Raw genomic sequence first — 11556 nt, 5'->3', positions numbered from 1 at the left:
GCCTTGGGACTTGTGCCCTGTCTGTGTACCTGCCCCAGGGACGCCCGAGGAGTGCTGACCAGGGCTGGAAGTGTCGGCCAGGGTTCCTGGGGGCCCTGGCCCAGCTGTCCAGGCTGTGGGGCATGAGGCGGGTGGAAACTACCATTTATCCCTCCGGAGGTGTGAACCCCCGCCTCCCGACACTGGTTTCTGAGGATGGTGGTGAGCACAGAGGGACCCATCACCACCCTGGCCACCTCACAGCCATGACACTTGGGGTCATTTATTGAGCATCTACTACATGGCAGGCACTGTGTGGGCCTTGAAGACATGGCGGTGGACACGACTCAGCCCAGGGAGAGAGGTGACTGTAACTACAGTTAGGGAATTCTTTATAGTAGGCTAAACCGCCGTCTTAGGTTGGGCTCCCCGAGAAGGAGACCCTGAGACAAGAATTCAAGGGCAAGTGATTTATTTGGGAGGCAACCGGAGGAGACATGGGTAGCAGGTGGGGAGGTGGGGCAGAGAAGGGAAGGAGGCCCGGAAAAGGCTGCCTGGATGAAGCCAGTTACCTCTCTGGACAACTGAGGCGCAGTCCCACTGGGGGCCTCTGGGGGCGCAGCAGAGATCACGCTCCTCGGAGTTGTAGGGGCTGAGGGCGTGGTAGGCTGGGGTATTTATGCACCAATCCCCATCCTCCTTGGTTGAAGGATGCTTGTGTATATGGGGGGTGTTGATTGGCCAGCACTTCTGGCCTGCCCTTGCGTGGGGCACCCTTCCCTTCCCCAGTCCACCACCCCATTCAGGTGCTGGAAGAAGGAAACCCTTTGTGCCAGGGGGAGCAGTGGGAGCCCAGGGCACCTGGGTAGGCACTGAGCATGTCGGTGAAATGTTAATTTTAACACTTAATGTTAATATGCAACGTGGGGACATGATCCGCCTTGGGTGGAAGTCAGGGAAGCCTTCCCGGAGGAGGTGACAATTGAAGTAGGTCTGAAAGAGGACCGAGGGTGGGGTGGGGGTGGGGGGGAGTAGAAACAGGTGTTGCATATATGAAGACCACAGGTGAGAGAGTCCTAGAGGAGGTGAGCATGCCTTGACTGTGGAGAGATGGGTAGAAAGAGTGTGGTAGGTGGGAAATAAGGACACTAGGGTCAGATGACAGAGGAGAGTATGGGGGGGGGGGGGCCCTCGATGTGTCTCCTGGAGTTTGAGGCACCAGAGAGACCAAGGGAGCCAGAGTGAACTTACTGTTGGTGGACAAGAGCAAAGATCTCCTCCTCTGGCATCCTGTGAAGTCTTGCTGATTGAATAACATGACAACAATGGTCATCAAAGTGGCACTGGCTAAGGATGATCCAGATTATCTTCCTGGTGGGTCACATGCTGCGTGTGTAGTATTTGTGTGAGGGGGGTTTCGCTGACCCTTCACCCAGACCCTTGTTCAGTAAGAACTTGGAGCCCCCCACCCCCGCACGCCCACAAGGGAAATGCTCACCAAGGTCACCCAGCTGGCACGTGCCAAAGCCAGGATTTGAACCTGAGTCTGTCTGATACCCTGGGACCTGAGACCACCACTGCTCCAGCCCCACTGCCCTGTTTACTAAGCCAGTGTGGGGTGGAGGAAGCAAAGGGTCCTGTGTCCTCCTAGAAATCTCGGAGACAGACTCCAGGGGAACTGTGTGGGTTACAGAGCTTGGCCACAAATGCCGAAAAGCAGGCATGACCACGAGCTCTGTGGCACCATCATGATAATTAATGATAATTATAGTTAACACTGACATGGCTCCCAATCAGCTCATGCTCTTCTAAGTGCCTTGCATATATAAGCTCATATATTAGTTTTCACCTAACGCTTTGAGATAGAGGCTATTACTATTTCCATCATATAGCAGGATAAACTGGAGCACAGAGAAGTCAAGGGACTTGCTCAAGGTGACACAGCTAAAAAGTAACAGAATCAGGATTTGAACCCAGGCGGTCTGACTCTAGAGTCTACTCATTGAACCACTACACTATACCCTGAGCAGACTTTTGTGCTTGACCTTCAGCCCCAATTACCCTTACAAACAGTAGCCACCACCCATTGGGTGTCAGTGCCACCACTACTGGGAAACAATCTTTGTGAGTGTTTGGCATTTCTGTACAACTTGCAAACAGTGGCATGGGCAAGGTTTTTTTGGTTGTCTTTTCAAGGATGTTTGTATAGCAAACAGCCATGGAAGATAGTTTCTTCCTGCAGAGCAGAGAGCAGGTTTGTTTGCTGTCCCTATGATAACGATAATGCCTCCCTCTGAGATAAAGGTGGAGCAGGTTTGTGTGTAATCTACTAGAAAAGTCTGGGATTTCTCAGCGTAGAGCTCCCCAGCTGTGGTTCAAGCACATTTTGTGTCCATTACCCACCTGGGATTACCTGAATGGTCCCTGTGGGACTTGGGAAGAACTGGCACAAACAGGAAGTTCATGCCACCTGCACTGCAAGTAATAAAGTCTTTTGTCTCTGACCCTGGAGTCTCGTGTCTTCTGCCAGCATCCAAAACTGTATCAAGTTAAATTGTCAGCTTGCAGGGAGGGTGACAACCCAGACCCTTCATAGTTCTTGATACTTATTTGCTCTCTCTGATGCCACGTGTCACCAGGGTGTCTCTCATGGGATCCTGGATTTTATCCTCTCACCTTTGCTGTTGCCTTTCTGAGCTGGTGCAGAATGGAGTGGTGAAGAGTTAAAGCATGCAATCCTTTTAAGGTTTATCTCTCACCTTTGGTGCTACTGATGTTTCAGACCAGATCGTTCTGTGATGGTTCAAGGCCGTCCTGTGCAGTGGATACTGTGGAGCAGCATCCCTGGCCTCTACCCATTAGATGCCATGAGCACCCCACCCCCAGTCATGACAACCCCAAAATGTTTCCATACATTGCCAACTGTCCCCTGGGAGGGGGGGAGGGGCAAGCTAAATTGTTCTTGAGAATCACTCCTTCTAGGAAAGATCTACTCCCACATTTCTACTCCCACATTTATATGGAAATTATTCCTGAAATGCCCTCAGTTTGAACACTGGCATATCAGAATTCCTGAGACTTTGAATGAATGGATTAATGATAAAAAGTAACAACATTGTGCACCCATGTTCATAGCAGCATTAGTCACAATAGCCTACAGCTGGAAGCACCCCGTGTATCCACTGATGGATGAATGGATAAAGATAAATGTGTCATATCTATACAATGGATTACTCAACCTTCCAAAGAAAGGAAATTCTGACACACACTATAACATGGTTGAACCTTGACAATGTCATGCGGAGTGAAAGAAGCAAGTCACGAAAGCATAAATACTGTCTGACGCCACCTATAGGAGGTCCCTAGAGGAGTCAAATTCATAGAGACAGGAAGTAGGGTGGTGGGTGCCAGGGGCTGGGGGAGGGGGATGGCGAGTTAGTGTTTCAATGGGGACAGAGTTCCGGTTTTTCAAGATGATGAGAGTTGTGGGGATGGACGGTGGTGATGGTTGCACAACCACGAGAATGTACTTAATGCCACTGAAGTGAACACTGAAAAATGGTGAAGATGGTAAATTTCATGTTATGTGTTATGTGTATTTTACCATGGAATATGCAACATGGGGACTTGATTAGCCTTGGGTGGAAGTCAGGGAAGCCTTCCCCAAGGAGGTGGCATTGAAGTGAGGTCTAAAGGATGACTGAGAGGTGGGGTGGTAGAAACAGGTGTTGCATATATAAAGACCACAGGTGAGTGGTCTTTTATTTATTTATTTGTTTTTATTTTTTAATTTTAATTTTTTCAATTTTATTAATTTTTTTTTTTTTTTTTTTTTTTTTTTTTGAGAAAGAGAGAGAAAACATGAGCAGAGGAGAAGGGGCAGAGGGAGAATCTCAAGCAGGCTCCACGCTCAGGGTGGAGCCCAACTTGGAGTTCAATCCCACGACACTGGGATCATGACCTGAGCTGAAATCAAGAGTCAGACGCTCAACCCACTGAGCCACCTAGGTGCCCCTTACCACATTTTTTAGAAGTAACAATTAATAGCATTTGTTGAACACTTACTATGTGCCAGGCACTGAGTGTTTTAGATGCAATGTCTCAGCATTTACAAACTTCAGTCATTCCTATATCACCTCTACCTTCCTGTGTATGTCTTACTTTGGGTTTCCCTAAAAGTAGACCCCAAAACAAGGATCTTGCCGGTCATGGATGCCACACCTTATCTTGTGTCACCCTGCTCACATCCCTGTGCTTTACGGGTTAATACCTTTATCTTACATAAGAGAAAACTCAGGCTGGCCCAAGGCTACGTGGGAAGGAAAAGGCTGGCTTCCATTCTCCCCTCCTCTATAACATGGAATTGTGACCTTGTAGTTGCAGTATCTTTTCCAGTCTGCCTTGTGGTTAAGCCACATTGGTGGCTAAGTCCTCACTGCTGAGATGTGAATGTAAGTTATGTGTGTGCCCTCTGGGCTAAAGCCTGAGGACAGAAGACCTCCCTCCCTCGTGCTCTTTGGCCCCTTGTTTGCAAGCTGGAATTTGGACATGCCTATGACCCAGCTTGCAAACAACCCCAGTGTCTTAGGGATGGATGGAAACTGGTACCTAAAACGGCTGCATGAAGAGAGAGAGCTTCCTGCCGACCCGGGACTCAGAGAAAAATCAGCTTCTGTCTTGGTTGAAAGACTGCATTTTGGGATTCTCTCTTTTTGCTGGAGCTTTAGACTTTTGTCCTAACAAATAGAGTAGCTGATCCTGGAAGTGGGGTGCTGCCATGGCAGTAGATGGCATTAGCTTAGTGGCTGGGTTGTGAGGCTATGGTACCCCAGGCTAGAGCTGGGCATCCTCTTCAGGTCACGGCCACGGTGAAACTCACACTCCGTGAGTTCAAGCCCCGCATCGGGCTCTGTGCTGATAGCTCGGAGCCTGGAGCCTGCTTCGTATTCTGTGTCTCCCTCCCCTTCTGCCCCTAACCCACTCGCATTCTGTCTCTGTCTCTCTCAGAAATAAATAAACATTAAAAAAATTTAAAAAAGAAGGAGCAAGAATATCATTGTGAATTGGTTGCTCCTTGCTGATTTTTGCAAAGTATTACAAGAAAGATGTGGATTCAAGGGACAAGAGTTGGTGCATAGAGATAGAAAAGTCCATAGAGGAGAGTCCTCAAAGGGTTGGAGAAACCCCATGATCCTGATTTTGGAACCCGTGGTTAAGCAGGGCATTGCCTTCTGCAGGGTAAGAGGCATCCATTTCAAAAAATGTCCATTTTATTTTATTTTATCTTATTTTTGAGATAGAGAGAGAGAGAGAGAGTGAGAGCATGAGCAGGGGAGAGAGGGAGAGGGATGGGGGGAGAGAGAGAGAGAGAGAGAGAGAAAATCTTAAGCAGGCTCTATGCTCAGTGCAGAGCCAGACTCGGGGCTCGATCCCACGACCCTGCAATCATGAGCTGAAATCAAGAGTTGGATGCTCAACCGACTGAGCTACCCAAGTACCCCAAGATGTCCATTTTTTTCAAAAATGTGTTTCAATCCAATTTTATTTACCCAAACAGGTGGTGGGCCAGATTTGGCCCATAGGCTATAGTTCGCTGACTCTTGTCCTGACTCAGATTGTTTTGTTTGTTTGCTTACTTGTTTGTTTTTAGTTTCAGGTGTACAACCTAATGATTCGATATTTGTATATATTGTGAAAGACCACGGTACCTCTCGTTAACGTCCGTCACCACACATGGTTATACTCTCCTTTCTTCTTGTGAAGAGAAATTTTAAGATCCACTCCCTTAGCGACTTTCATATATGGTAGAGTATCATTAACCACAGTCACCAGGCTGGACATTGCACTTGATGACTTATTTATTTTATAACTGGAAGTGTGTACCTTTTGACCACCTGTACCCATTTTCCCTATCACTCACCCTTCAGCCTCTGGCAACCATCCATCAGTTCTCTGGATCTAGGAATTTTTTTTCTCTTTTTTTGTTTGTTTTGTTTTAGGTTCCTCATATAAGTGAGACCAAACAGTATTTGTCTTTCTCTGACTTATTGCAATTAGCACAATGCCTTGGAGTCATCCATCTTGGCGCAAACGGCAGGTTTTCCTTTTTTTTTTTTTTTTTTTTAAGAGGTGGGGAGAGGTAGAGGGGGAGAGAGAATCTCAAGCAGGCTCCACACTCAGCGCAGAGCCTGACACGGGGCTCGATCCCACAACCCTGGGATTATGACCTGAGCCAAAATCAAGAGTCAATGCTTAACCAACTGAGCCACCCAGGCTGCCCCGGGGTAGAATTTCCTTCTTTTTCATGACCAAATAAGTCACCCATCTTGAATAAACATGACGCAGTTACTAATGGACCCACCAGATAAGGAATTAGGGAACCCTCAGCATGAAGTTCCCTTTTTAGAAACCTCTGGATAATCTAAATAATGGACCATTTGAGTGACCCCACTTTCCCCTTCCAACTCCCTAATTCTTGTTCTTATGCTTTAAATTAGCCAATACAGGGGCACCTGGGTGGCTCAGTCGGTTAAGCATCCGACTTCGGCTTGGCTCAGGTCATGATCTCATGGTTCGTGTGTTCGAGCCCCACCTCGGGCTCTGTGCTGACAGCTTGGAGCCTGGAGCCTGCTTTGGATTCTGTGTCTCCCTCTTGCTCTGCCCCTCCCCCACTTGCACTCTGTCTCTGTCTCTCAAAGATAAATAAATGTTAAAAAAAAAAAATTTCTAAATTAGCCAATACAGAGTGAGCCCCCCAAACCCAAGGCACCTCATCCATGGACCCTAGTAAACGCAGAGCCTGAAGTCTATGTTCTCTGTTTCCCTATAACCTTGCTGCGTGGCCCCCAGGTGTGCTGTGTACCCTCCAGAAATATGCAGAAGAGTCTTATTTGTTTCAAAATTCCTCAATAGTTGTTGCTGAGGTGTACCCTGTAATTGTGGCAAGAACCACGAGGGCTGTTCCACCACAACACTGACTCCTGTCGAGGGGGAAATGTCTGTGGCCACCCTCACAAATAGCACAGGCTCAGGTGAGTGTCTTAGGCGTTCCCAGCCAGAGCATCGCCAACAGTGGGCTGAGACCAGCACACAGGTCTGCCAAGACCTTTGTTTTCAAATGACCTCAAGTAGCCACCGTTAATATGCTAGAGAGACGTGAGCACATCAAGGAATGCAAACATTCTGTCTGGGAAAGAACTTTGGGCGTGGTTACTGACTCAAAGCAAATAGCCTACTAAGAGTTCTAGAGAGTTCCTTTGAAATCAAGGGCCCCCGCCTGTGCCTTTTGGCACTAATTTGCATCAGAGGAATCAAAATCTATGACAGCTGCAGAGTTCCTCAGAAGGGTATCTCCTTGATCTCAGTTGATCTCAGCTCAGGTCACCATGGTTCGTGAGATCAAGCCCCGAGTTGGGCTCTGCACTGACAGCGTGGAGCCTGCCTGAGATTCTCTCTCTCCCTCTCTCTCTCTGCCTCTCTCTCTCTCTCTCTCTCTCTCTCTCTCTCAAAATAAATAAACATTAAAAAAATGTTATGGGTTGCCTCATGTCTCCTCCCCAAATTCATATCTTAAAAATAGGATTGTTGCAGATATAATAGTTAAGATGATGTCATTCTGGAGTAGGGTGGGTTCCTACTCCAAGAGAACTGGTGTCTTTATAAAAAGGGGGTGTTTGGAGACAGCCATGCACACCAGGAGGATGCCATGTAATGACAAAGACATGATCTACAAGTTAAGGGACACCAAAGATGGCCAGCAAAGCACCAGCTTCTCCCCAGCTAGAAGAGAGGCTCGGGACAGATTTTCCCTCACAGCCTCAGCAGGAGCCAATCTGCCAACACCTTGATTTTGGACTTCAGGCCTCCAGAATGGTGGGAGAACGAATTTCTGTGTAAGCCACCTCGTTTGTGGTTGTTTGGTTGGTTGGTTTTGGTCTTTTTATTTGTTTGTTTTTACAGAATCCCCAGGAAACTAATACAGCCCATAAGCTGTTCATCCTGACCAATATAGAAACTGGTACCAGAAGTGAGATGTTGCCATCACACAAATGAAGAACCAGTTGAATGAACTGCATGGTCCAGTGGTTAAGGACACAAATTTTGCAGGCTGGGAAAGCTGGTAACCCTTGTTATGCCAAAGAACCTCGTCCAGAAATACCGCCATGGGTGACAACCTGACAGGTAGATCATATGTCTCCTGAGCCTGTGTTTGCAGAAGTGATTGGAAAGAGCTAGAATGTCACTGTGAGTTGGCTGCTGCTTGCCGTTTGCAGCAAGGAATCACAAGAAAGAGATGATCTTGGAGGAGAATTGGCCACATTTCAAAGTCAGAAACATCACAAGGTTAGAAGAGCCAACAGCTTCCTGTTCCTTCAAAACAGTGTAAATAAGGATTTTGCCTCCCACCTAAGGCTATTGTTTTGGGTGACCATTAACGGGGAGTGACAAAAGTGTAGGTAGTTCAAGGAAGCAAATATTGCAAATTAAATAAACACAAGAGCTCTGGCTAGAAAAGCCCATCGGATCTGGTGCTTAGCAATGGAACTCACTGGAAACAAGACCAGATGTCTGCTCTAAGCTTTTTGAAGGAACTACGTTGTTAAAGAAACAAAGAGTGCAGTCTGCAAAATCTTATAACTCTTGAGCCTTTGCAATTGGGTCTTTTTATTATAGTTGCTTAACCTGAATCTTAACCAAAGTGGGGCTTGTGTTCTGGTCTCTCTCATCAGCAGAGCACTTCCTTTTTTTAGGCACTTCCTTTTTTGAAATATTTTATTTGAGAGAGAGAGAGAGAGTGAGCTCAGGGGAGAGGGGCAGAGGGAGAGAGAGACAGAAGATCTGAAGTAGGCTCTGTGCTGACAGTAGAGAGCCTGATGTGGGGCTCAAACTCATGAACTGTGCAATCATGACCAAAGCCGAAGTCAGATGCTTAACCAACTGAGCCACCCAGGCACCCTGAGAGACAGAGAGAGAGAGAGAGAGAGAGAGAGAGAATTTAAGCAGACTCCACAGTCAACGCGGAGCTGGATGTGAGGCTCGATTCCACAACCCTGGGATCATGACCTGAACCGAAATCAAGAGTCGGACACTCAATGGACTGAGCCACCCAGATGCCCCAGAGAGCACTCTCTTTTAGCTGTGATGTGTTCTTCAGGCTGCAGTGTGAGCACCATATGGTCTGGGATTTTGTTTGTTCCCTGCTGGACCCTCAGCCCTTCAAAGTGTGTCTGCAGTGTAATAGATGTCCAATAAATAGCTGTTGGAAGGATGATGTAATAAACAGAGAACCAAGAGTGAAGTGAAAGAAATATCTAAGATTGGAACTATACAGGACAATTTAGTACAGATGGGCCCCAGATTTGGACACTGAAACATCCCAATGTTATGGTCACTGAATAAACACTGGCTTCCTACCGATGAGGGCCCCCAAGGCGCCCTTCCTGTCACTGTTGCATAGGCTGTACATGAAGGGGTTCAGCATGGGAGTGACCATCACATACATCACTGCAGCGGCCGTGTCCTTCTGGGCCGTGTGGGAGGACATAGGGCTGAAATAAACCCCGATGAGTGTCCCGTAGGACAGGGACACCACAGAGAGGTGAGAGCCACAGGTGGAGAAAGCCTTCTGCTTGCCTCTCGTGGATGGGATCCTCAGCACGGAGGCAAAGATGCATGTGTAGGAGACCAAGATACCCACAGAGGGGGTGATGATGGGTAGGGTGTCCCCGGTGTACAACATTGCGTTATTGAGAAAGGTGTCAGAGCAGGCCAGCTTCAGCAGAGGGCTGAGGTCACAAAAGAGATGGGGAACCCGGTTGTGGGTGCAGAACAAGAGGCAAGTCAGTAATACTGTGTGGGTCAGGGCGTTCCTGAAGGCTGCAGTCCAGGATGCAGCCACCAGGAGGCCACAGAGGTGTGGCATCACAGACACAGCGTAGTGCAGAGGGTGACAGATGGCCGCATAGAGGTCATAGGCCATGGCCATCAGAAGGAAGCTATTGATGCCAGCAAACCAGATGAAGAAGAAGATCTGGGTCAGGCAGCCTGCTTTAAGGGATCCCTTTGTGTCCTGACATGAGGTTGGCCAGCATCTTAGGAATGGTGGTGGAGGTGAAGCAAATGTCCACAAAGGCCAGCTTAGCCAGGAAGAAGTATGTGGGTGTGTGGAGTTGGGAGTCGGTGGCAATGGCCAGGACGATGAGCAGGTTCCCCAGTCCTGTGACCAGGGACATGCTCAGGAAGAGTATGAGGAGCAGCTGCTGTTGCTTTCGGTTCCCTGAGAGGCCCAGGAGCAGGAACTCAGAGACCCGGGTGAGAGTTGCCCCTTCCACCGCCATCTTGGAGCAATCAGAAAGGAAACCCAGGAGTTGTCCAGGGTCCTGACTCGGCCAGCCCTTGCACCGCGCCCTGGATCTCATGCCCTCTCGCTAGTTCCAGGCGTTCATCCATTCTTCCCATGCTCTCCCGCAACAGGACCCCCACCCACCCACCTGCTTTGCTGCACGATTTCCATCAGTGAATACGCCGTTCATTCCCCATCATCCACCTGCAGATGGGTGGACTGCTGCCAAGCACCGGGCCCATTTCTCACCCTCACCCCCTACACCTCTATGCCCCAGGGCTTCATCTGGGTACAGTCACGAGCTCAGCTTTCACATGTGGGGATGTGGGCATTAACATTCCCTGGAGTGACTTATAGCCGGCAAAGGACAGGGCTTTTTGGGTGACTCCCCTGGCTTCATCACTCCTGAGTGAAGCAGTGCTGAGGTGTGCTTTCTCTGGGATCCCTAGAAACATCACCCTTCAGCTGCCCCAAAGTGGGAATCTGCTCATCCATGCCTCCCTTTCCTAAACGTTCATTGGCTCTTCTGGGACTACCTCCTAACGAAACTATTTGCACTCAAGTCCTTGACTCAGAACCTGCTGTGGGGAGAATCCAAAGGAAGACTCAAGGATTCCAGAATTCCTTCCATCTTTGAGAGAATCCCTTCTTTGTCCCAAATAGCTCTCCAGCTACTGCCCCCTTTCCCTGCTTCCCTGGACCGCCATACTTTTCAAAAACATTGCCTGTTCTTACATGTCAAGAGGAGCCATGACCCCCCCCCCACCCCTCCAAGACAGCCAGCACGTGCTGGCACAAGTGTCCATTGATAAAATCTGGAAATGTTTGGCACAGGCTAGAGCATACGCTTATAGTCCTTCCAAAGAATAGTAAAATTAATCAACAATACAAATCATAACATAAACTCAATACTTCAATTCATTGCTGTTGAAGGTTGCAATGAGCTCTGATACCTTGGCAACATCTGAGAAATATTTGCCAAACCTTTTGCCAGTTTGGCTATTGTCACTGTGAGCGGCGTGGTCATGTGCTCATGAAATGCTCTGCACTGTAAGAGAGGTACCAGTGTGTCAGTATCCTCAAATCCGAGGTGGGCTTTGGTCTTAGGTAAGATTTACTTCGGCGTTTACCATTTGTGCATTGTAACTTTTGCGTAAGCGATTAAGTGTGCAATGCTTGGATAATGATCAAATCAAGTTTATAATAAAACATTAAAAAGAAAAGATCCAGGGGCT

General features: G+C 48.1%; 1 pseudogene; it reads right to left on the bottom strand.

Annotated features, from left to right (window-relative positions):
* Positions 1-9367: 9367 nt before the first annotated feature.
* On the bottom strand, positions 9368-10316 carry LOC123607580 (annotated as a pseudogene).
* Positions 10317-11556: the final 1240 nt, after the last annotated feature.

This window comes from Leopardus geoffroyi, chromosome A2 (genome assembly GCF_018350155.1).
Source record: "Leopardus geoffroyi isolate Oge1 chromosome A2, O.geoffroyi_Oge1_pat1.0, whole genome shotgun sequence".
NCBI classification, from domain to species: domain Eukaryota; kingdom Metazoa; phylum Chordata; class Mammalia; order Carnivora; family Felidae; genus Leopardus; species Leopardus geoffroyi.
Note: the sequence above shows the minus strand (reverse complement) of the source record. Positions and strands in the feature narration are given on the sequence as shown.